This window comes from Macaca mulatta, chromosome 7, assembly GCF_049350105.2.
Source record: "Macaca mulatta isolate MMU2019108-1 chromosome 7, T2T-MMU8v2.0, whole genome shotgun sequence".
Lineage (NCBI taxonomy): Eukaryota > Metazoa > Chordata > Mammalia > Primates > Cercopithecidae > Macaca > Macaca mulatta.
The window spans coordinates 370,846-381,175 of NC_133412.1; the positions used below are offsets into that span (position 1 = coordinate 370,846).

A 10,330-nucleotide genomic window follows, 5' to 3' on the forward strand; every position below is an offset into this window, starting at 1 on the left:
GAGGGGTCTTGCTCCAAAGAAAAAGTTCTCTCCCAAAGTTATCAAAGTTTCACAGCAGGCACCTGCCCCCAACACACCATCTTCCGAGGGCCTAGGAGTCAAAAAGAAGGTAAGACAGTAGTAAGGGTACAGGGGGAGGAGAGCGGGAGGGGACCGAGAACTCGGAACCAAGAGATGGGCGGACACTGAATGCCTGACTCCAAGGTTATCACCTCAGAAAACAAGTGTGTTTAAGTCCGTAGTAACAGTGTTAGTACTTTCACTGAACCTGCACTCAACACTGGAGAACCTCCCTGTGTTATGAAGACGATCTGAAAAATAACATTAATTCACAATGTAGAGTGATGATTCAGCCACAGAAAATAAAACTGACATAATCCACTACAAGTCACACTATGTCTTTCTTTAAGACTGGTTTATGATGCAGAAAAGAGGCAGTTTGAGATCTAAAATACTTAAACTGGCAAACACCTTGTTTCCCTGAATTCTCACAACCGTGGCATCAGCTAGAGTAAGACAGAGTGGTTTTCAGAGCTTCCAGAACAGCAGAACAGATCAATCATAAATATGCAAAAGTGATCTGAAAATAGAATTAATTAATATTCCACGTTTTGGCTTAAACTAGTCATGTGATTTCCAATAAGTGGGAAACATTCACACCAATTTTTATAAGAAAGTTCAATGTGAACACATAGTACAGAACATTGCCTTTGTTTTGGAATTTATTTATTTAATATGACAATTTCATTTGTATTTAGTTATTCCTGATGTTGAATGCTCATCTTTATTAATGATGAGCTACCCATTTTCTGACTGAGGAAACAGAAAATTGTCACTGCCTAACAGCAATACTCAAAACAGCCTGTATGAAAGGAAAAGGTATATCTGTGTGCACACAGATGCATACACATGCATACACGTACCTATACATGTACACACGTGTGTACATATGTGCATACACATACACACATACACGTGTATGCACGTGCACACGTGCATGCACATGTACACGTGTGTGCATGAGCGCACATGCATGCACACATACGCACATACATGCATACACACGCATATGCACATACACGTACACTCATATACACACATACATATACACACGTACACATGCACACACATACATGCATATACACGTGCACATGGACACGTGGACACGCACATACACACGCATACACACATGCACACACATGCATGCGTACATGCATATGTAAGTATCATCTCAGGTACGTGGATTCAAAATTCTGATGCAAACAAGAATAATTACAAAACAGGGTAGGGTGTCAACAAGTGAGAATTGAAATGAAAGTTCTGATATGTTCCAGAGACAATACGGGAGGTCGTCACATCACATAAATATCTTACCCATTTTAAACGTGACAATTCCTGCCAACATCGGCCTGGATTAAGATGATTTCATTGACATAAGGAACAGAAAATATAATATTTATTCTAATGAGATTCTGTAATCATTACATTATTTTCACAATTATAAGTAATCACTAAATAACTTCCTCCCAAGGGTCTAAAAATAAAAATAAGATAACAAAAGAAGGTCACAGTCCTGACAGCTTTATCATGCAAATCACAACTGTGAAAATTAAGCATGTTTTTGAGACTATGCCCTCCTCAAATATCCTTCCTGGAATTTTGTACCAGTAATGGCTGGTAATTAATTGTTATACCAGCTGGAAAGTATATCATTTGGGGTATGTGAAGTAAACATGTAAAGAGAAATGACCACACACACCTGAAACCAGGCCTCATTTCACAACTGTTTCCTACTTTCGATTTGCTTAGTTTACTTCATGAGGTATCTCGAGGAGAGAAAGCAGAGCTGGGATCTGCCCTGAGGCTGCTTCGGGAAGAGCTGGGTGGGCACCAAGACCCTCAGACCGAGGGCTGAGCTGCATGGCTATGACCCCATCACTGCAGCTCCCCAAGCGTGTGTCCCTGTGTGTCACGCAAACCCCTGCCACACAGGTGACACACGCCACACGCCTGACACAGGCTCAGCACACAGGGAGCTGCAGGGGCCTTTGAAAACAGTATGCTGAGAATAGATAGGGCTCAAGGACAGTATCTCCAATTGAACTTTTAATGAACTCCCGTAGGCGCCACGAAGGCGGGCAGATAAGGAAGAGCATAGAAACAAAGAACTGAGTAGAAGGTTACATCTGGGAAAAGAAAGTTTGTTTTGCATTGCATTCTTTCTGCTGACGTGGGGTTTATGGAGTATAAATAAAGGGAGGCGGAGGCTCTGAGCGCGGCCGCCGTGTTCTCTGTGTGTCTTTGTCTTTTGTGTGTTCTTTCATTCTCCACCACCCCCGGCACGGACCCCAACAAGTGGCGCAGCGAGCAGGGTCAGCACGGGTGAGCAGGGGAGAACAAGAAGGGGAACCCCCTAGGGGCGGGTAAGGCCCGGATATTGTTAAGGGGAACCTTCTTAAGCTTTCGTTATGGGGAATTCCATCTCTCTGGCCTCAGAATATTTACGGCTGTTTCAAGGACTGTTGCTGTCTATAGGAGTAAAAGTGAAAGAAAAAGACTTTGAAGTGATTGTTTGCCCATGTTGAACAACATTGTTACTGGTTTCAGTATCAGACTAAAGTGCAGCTGAATTGCAGAGAATGGTTACAGGTAGTAAAAACTCTGCTTAGAGCTCTCCCGTTAGGGGATATTATGCCTCTAAAATTGTGGACCTTGTGTGACTCTATCACTCAGACATTAGAGTTACTTGAGACTGATTCAGAGTGTGGTAATGTAGCCACAGGAGGAAAGGTATCTGAGGATTTGGAAAAAATAAAAATAAAATAAATCTGAAATGGAGCCCATTTGTGCCAGGATAACAGAGGATGGGGGGGTAGCAAAAGGGGGAGAAGAGAAAAAGCCAGCTCTTCCTTCTTCTAAGGGAAATTCTGACATACAGTGTATTATGGAAATGCTTCAACAAATATTACAGATATATTCTTCTAATTCACCTTTGCGAGCTTTCCCTGTTTCTTTTCCTTCTGCCCTGTTAAAAGAGGATTTTCCAGTGCCTCCAACCCCCCAGCTTCCTTATCTTTACCTTTGTTTGGCAAAGTTGAAGCCCTGTTCACATCAGACATACTTTAAATTTATACTAAACACTTGTTTAATATGTTAAAACCAGTGTATATATATATCTTATTGTTTGTTAAAATATTATGAGTATTTCAATAGTCAATAAATAAACACATTAATATTAACTATTAATATTAATATAGTATTAATAACCCCAGCTAGGAAATTGTTATGTTATAGGGGTGCATAGGTTCCACCAATTTACACTCCAAACAGAAGTTGAATATTCGAGCTGCTTAATACATTAACTACCTCTTGATATTTTCTGTGTTTTTAAATTTTAACCATTGTATTGTGTATGTAATGATTCTCAATTTGGTATTAATATACATATTTCCTAGTGAGTAATTATGTTAGACATATAGGTTTATTGTCATTTCTTTGTTCTGCTACTTTTGGTTGGGTTATTTGCCTTTTCTTATTAATATGTTGAGATTCTTTATATTTGGGGATATGAGTATTATTATATATTATATATACTTTTAATTAAAAAAAAAATTTAAGGAGCTGGATCTGTTTCCAATTATTTGTGCTTCTTTTGCTCCTAATGCTCAGTTTTCAAATGGTGGCAATAATGTCCAATTTAATGCCTTACAAATTAAATTTTTAAAAAGAAATGAAAGCTGCCATTTCTAACTATGGACCTCAATCTCCTTTTATCCTTGGTCTTCTTGATATTTTTCATCAGAAAATTTGATAATTCCTATAGACTGGAAGACTTTGGGGAAGGCTTTTCTTGATCGTTCTCAGTGGTTACAATTGCACAGCTGGTAAATGAACAAGGCACATGTATAGGCTAGAAAAAATGTTATGTGTGATCCCCCTGGACCCACTGAGGAACAACTCACAGGCACGGACCAATATGCTACTCTTAATGCTCAGGCTGGTTTAGATGATGTTGCCTTTACTCAAATCAAGACTTTGTTTTTAAGGACCTGAAATAAGGTAGAGATAACAGGAAAATGTTCCCTTTCCTCTGTGAAGATTTTACAGGGCACAAATGAACTATATTCAGATTTCGTAGCCCGTCTTCAGGATGCTGTCTTCAAAATTGTGGGTGCTGGCCTTGCTTCAAAAATTGTGTTATAAACATTGTCTTTTAAAAATGCTTATGCTGACTGTTAAAAATTGTTAAAATCGTTAAAGGCAATGGGGCCAATTTAGATAAATATATTAAAACTTGTGTTAGTGTTGGAGGGGCTATTTATGATGCTCAATTATTTGCTGGAGCTTTGTCTAAAGCCTTAAAAGGAAATAACAGACAAGGTGTTTGTTTGCAGTGTGGTAAACCTAGACATTTCAAAAAAAAGAATGTCATAAAAATTGAACACTTTTATCCCTCAAGGCAGAAAGCTGCCTTCAGAGGTGTACAAATATTGTGGTAAAGGTCGACATTGGACAAATAAATGTCGTTCCAAAACTGATAAAAGTGGAAATTTACTGTCTCCTCTCCTGGGAAACGGGAGCCGGGGCCCACAGGCTTGGGGCCCCAACAATTACAATAGAAGTCTACTACAATATTCAGTGAGCAATGGCCTACAACATTAAGGAATAAATTCAAGTCCTCCTTAAGGATCCCACACCTTACCCCAGTTTCTCAGCTTTATGCAGCAACTAAGCAGAGCGCCGCTGCTGACTTAGCTATTACTCAGCCTTATACTTTGTCTCCTAATAGAGGAGTATATAAATTAGCTATTAGAGTGTGTGGCCCTTTGCCAAAAGGACATGATATTACCAATAAAATTTTTATTTTGGTACAAGTTTCACAATTTATACGCCTAGAGGCAGGGGAACGTATTCTCAATAGAGAGGGTTTCGTAGCACAGAAAAAACTGTTTTTTGGGAAACTTTAGTTTCTAATCAAAAGCCTTTATGTTCATTGCACATTAATGGGATAGTTTTAAAAGAGTTAATTGATACGGGGGTGAATATGTCTATTATTTGTTTAAATTAGTGGCCTATACAATGGGAAAAAAGACAAGTTTCAGTTATACTCACTGGCTTGGGTGCTGCTTCTGTGATTTATCAAGACGTAGAACCTTTAACCTGTGTCGGTGCTAAAGGTCAACAAGGTCAAGTGTTTTTTTTAATTTTTATATTGTTCCTATCAATATTAATTTTTGGGAACAAGATCTTTCACAACAATTTGCTGCTTTTTTAAACATTCCTCATATTTCCTCAGCTGCCAAAAATAAGATGTTCAAAATGGGCTACAATCCTTTAAACTCATAGCCACCACTCCTATTTAGGTGAAACAGTGACTATTATTTAAAGAAATACTTAGGACTCTAAAAGAGTAAGTCAAAAAACAAATGGCCGAGAGGAATATAAAGCCACGTATTTCTGCATGGAATTCCTGTCTTTGTCTTGTCTTAAAATTATAAATGTTTACATTAAACCTAGGGAAAGTTTACAGCCTGGTCTTCCTAATCCTGCCCTTATCCCACAAAGTTAAAACCAGAGAAAAGCAGCAAGATGCTTTTGTATCATTACAAACTCAGCTTTCTTTCTACTCACTTAATATTGCCACAGAAAAAATTTAACTGGATTTTCTTATCAATATTTAGGGTATACCTTGGGGGCACAAAATATTCGACCCCAAAAAATTCAAATTCGACGTGATCATTTAAAAACATTAAATGATTTTCAAAAGCTTCTAGGAGACATTAATTGGATGCGTCCTGTTTTAGGAATACCAACATATCAGTTATAACATCTTTTTTCTATTCTAGAAGGAGACAGTCACTTGGACAACTCACGGCATTTAACTCCTTTGGCTTTACAGGAACTCCAGCCTGTTGAAGAGCAACTTCAAAAGGCCCTTCCTTTTGTTTATTTCATACTTTACCTTCTCCCACAGGAATGATTCATCAAACTAGTCGACCACTAAAATGGATCTTTTTGTCCAATAAAATATCTAAACGCTTGGCTACTTATATCGATCGTTTAGCTGAAGTGATCATCAAAGGACGGCATCACTGTCGACAACTTTGGGGAGGAGATCCTTCCTTAATTATCTCTCAATTCACTCATAGTCAGATCACTTATCTTCTTGCAACTTCTGATTCTTGGCAAGAAGCTTCATCAATCTTGAGTTACAGTTTATCCTTATCCCTCGGTGCAATAGGGAGAATTGTTTGCTATTCTTATGGTCTTACTTGATTTCCCTACTACTGGTTGTAACATTGTTAGTGATTCTCAATACGCCGTTTATGTTACTTCTTATATTTCTCAGGCCACTTTACCTCTTTGTACTACTTCTTCTCTTCAGAAATTCTTTTCTTTGTTATCCTTTACTTTGAGCCAACGTCGAGCTCCTTTATTCATCACTCATCTTCGTTCTCATTCTCAACTTTCTGGACCATTAGTTCATGGTAATACTCAGATTGATTTGCTTTTAATCGGCCACCTACATGCTGCAGAACAAAAATATACTCTACATCACACTAATAGTTCTGGCCTTCAACGATGGTTTCATTTAACTCATAAACAAGCTCGTTCTCTTATTCGAGCTTGTCCTTCCTGTGCTCCTTTGAGCATTCCATCCTTCCATCCTGGGGTTAATCCACGAGGTGTCCCTTCTTTTAGACGATTAAAGTATGTTCATCATACCATTGATACCTTTTCTCATTTCTGTTATTACTCATCTCTTAGCTTATTTCGCCATCATGGGCATTCCTCATACTTAAAACTAATAATGCCCCTGCCTATGTCTCTCGTAAATTACAAGTTTTCTTACAGCAATACAATATTCAACATATCACCGGTATCCCGGGCAACAGTCAAGGTCAAGCCATCATTGAGCGCACAAATTTAACTTTAAAAACTTAACTATTAAAACAAAACAAAAAGGGGGAAATGAGCCCCCCAGAAACCAGATTTTGAAACCAGATTTTGAAGGTTCTTTTTACCTTAATTTTTTTGAATCAATGGAGACAATTGCAAGACTCTGCTGTCGTAACCCATCTTTCCTCAACTCCCTCAGTGATAGTCCCTGCTGACAGTTTAAAGGTTTGGTATCCTAATGAAGAAGGTAAGCATGTTCAAGGGCAAGTTCTAAAACAGGGACGGGGCTATGCTCTTGTCCTTACAGGGAGTGGACCTGAGTGGTTTCCTACAAGATGATTGAAACCCTGTTGAAAAGAAAACTGGATTCAGCATGCATTTCTTCCTTTGTTAGATGTGCCTCGGTGGGAGACTTATTTCTCTTAGTGAGGCTTTGTATGAATATTGGACTTATATTCCCTTTCCACCCTTGTATCAGGGAGTCGCCTGAGAGGAGGCGGAAATTAAGGTTTTCACCAATAACATTACTTGGATGCCATCCCCCATATGGAGAAGGACAACATAGAACGGGAAACAGCAATTATAATCAGCACATACCAATTTGGAGTGGAAGGACTTCCAATATGTATGGGAAATAGTCCTCATTGTCTCCGAAAATTGCATGAAGCTTGGGCTGTTCGTTATAATCATAGTCATGTGGCTGCTAATACTGTTATTATTGTAACTAGAAGTTTTTAATATAATCATACTGTATATAGTAATGAAACTATTCCTAGTTCTTTACTTTTTTGTCCTATTCTAGAGGTTTCTCCTAATATTGAGGTGCTGGAGTGACAATAATGTCGGGGAACTAAACCCCGGATTTTATTAGAATACAACGGGATGCAAATAACTGATTGAAGTGTGCACGGTGATTTTCAAACAAAATTTAGTCACATACCTTTGAAATGACACTGGGTAAATAAAAGTATTGCTGCTAACAGTAATGAAACCTTGGTATGGCGTGAAGGAGGCCTGAAGTACAGAGTTATTTTTGGAAGTTGTTAGTTGCAGGCGATGCCATTAGCACTTTTGTGGGGAATATGCCCCTTAATCTTTCTAACCCGAATAACTTCTTTCATATTCAGTTATATCGGAATACCTCCTGATATATTATTGCTTGTGTCCGTAAGCCCCACCTATTATTAGCAGGAAATTTGACATGGGATAATCTTACGGGGACTGTTAATTGTACAGATATGTGTACATTTTTGTCTTGCCTCAATCATTCCTGGTGGCACAATTTTACTGAGGATATTTATATCCTCAGGGCTCGTAAGGAAATTTGGCTACCTGTTAACCTTACGCGACCATGGGGGGCATCACCTCTTGAGACTTATATTTGGACTTCTCTCCAGCGAACCCTCCGTGCCCTTGGACTTATAATTGCCTCGGTGATGAGCCTTGTCGCCATCATCTCCACTGCAGCCATAGCAGGACTCGCTCTTCGTCAAAGCATACAAAATGCTGAATTTATGCAGCAATGGCACGAACAATCTCAGCGGTTATGGCTTCAACAACGAAACATTGATTCTCAACTTGCTGAAAGATTGGACAACATGGAGCAAGCATTGACATGGCTTGGAGATCAGCTCACTGTACTCAGTACTCGGATGACATTACAATGTGATTAGAACTCCACTCAATTTTGTGTAATGCCTGTGCCTTTTAACATCTCTCAAAATTGGACTGTAATCCGAAAATTATTAGTAGGCCATAAAAATATTAGTTTGGACATCCAAGAGCTCACTCAGAACATTTCCGAAGCATTTCGACAACAATTACATGTGTTGTCCGGAACTGTAACCCTTCAGGAGCTGGGTCAGCGCCTTGCTTTAACCCATGGACCCAGATGAAGATATGGATTTCTACAATCTCTGGAAGTATATTGCTTTGGGCACTTGGATTGGGTCTACTTCTTTTGGTGATTCGATGCTCCCTCCGTCGCCTCCAAAAACAAAAGAAAACACAAGAACGAATATGGGCTACCTTTTTAGGATTGAGGCAAAACAAAAAAAAAAGGGGGGGAAATGCAGGGGCCTTTGAAAACAGTATGCTGAGAATAGATAGGGCTCAAGGACAGTATCTCCAATTGAACTTTTAATGAACTCCCGTAGGCGCCAAGAAGGCGAGCAGATAAGGAAGAGCATAGAAACAAAGAACTGAGTAGAAGGTTACATCTGGGAAAAGAAAGTTTGTTTTGCATTGCATTCTTTCTGCTGACGTGGGGTTTGTGGAGTATAAATAAAGTGAGGCGGAGGCTCTGAGCGCGGCCGCCATGTTCTCTGTGTGTCTTTGTCTTTTGTGTGTTCTTTCATTCTCCACCACCCCCGGCACGGACCCCAACAGGGAGCGATCAGTAAGTGGTGACTAGAGAGAAGTGACGGCCTTCAGCGTGGACGGAGAAAACAGGCCACAGACTCACAGAGGAAACGCCACAGATCCACAGACGGAGAAAACACCACAGACGCACGGACGGAGGAAACACCACAGACGCACGGAGGGAAGAAAAGCGCCACAGACGCATGGAGGGAGGAAAAGTGCCACAGACGCAGGGACGAAAGAAATGCCACTGACGCACGGATGGAAGAAACACCACAGACGCATGGATGGAGGAAACGTGCCACAGAGGCACACACGGAGAAACCAGGCCACAGATGCACGAACGGAGGAAACGCCACACATGCACGGACAGAGGAAACAGGGCAGAGACGCCCACACACCAGTGTGGAACGTCGGACAGGAACGTCCTGGCCATGCACTGTCCACTCCCCCTAGAGACTTCCCACCCCAGAGCACTCAGGATGGCTGTGGAGCTCCTGCCACGCACCCCAGAGGCGAAGCTGGGGAGCCAGAGATGAGCAGGCTCACGTCCATCAAATGCAGCTGCAATCCCTGTAATAACTGCAGGTCACTATTAAACAGAAGGGCACCTCACTTGGAATAAAAGCACTCTGCATAAAAGAACTAAAGATTGGCTGGAGACAGCTTAGAAACCGTCACCATTATTCTTGTTAGTGACAGCGAAGCTTCAAGAGTGGTCATTTTTCCTGTAGAAATCCCACAGAGGTGATTCCTGGAACTCATTTAGAATATTTCTTTCCCAGAAACCACATAACCAAGAACTTAATAGTGCCGTCTCTTGACCAGAAAGATTCAGATTTCTGATGAAACTAAACCCTGTCCAGCCTCCTGATTCTAGAAGATGCTATACAGAAAAGCTAACTCAAAGGGGTCTCATTTCTTTTGTCGTCCATGACACATATAAAAAAAAAATTTTAAATATACAAAAAATGTAGGAATTGTACAGTGAATACCCATGTGTCTACCCCCTGGATCACAGATTAGATTTAAATGTAAAGTTCTAAAGGTTCCCAGCTAAGGAAACGTG

General features: G+C 40.2%; 1 long non-coding RNA gene across 1 annotated transcript; it reads left to right on the forward strand.

The window, feature by feature from the left end:
- The first annotated feature begins 2,067 nt into the window (after window positions 1–2,067).
- On the forward strand, window positions 2,068–9,229 carry LOC144329711 (uncharacterized). Its single transcript, XR_013395309.1, has 2 exons — window positions 2,068–2,382; window positions 7,379–9,229. It is a non-coding gene; the product is annotated as an uncharacterized LOC144329711 (long non-coding RNA).
- The last annotated feature ends 1,101 nt before the right edge of the window (window positions 9,230–10,330 follow it).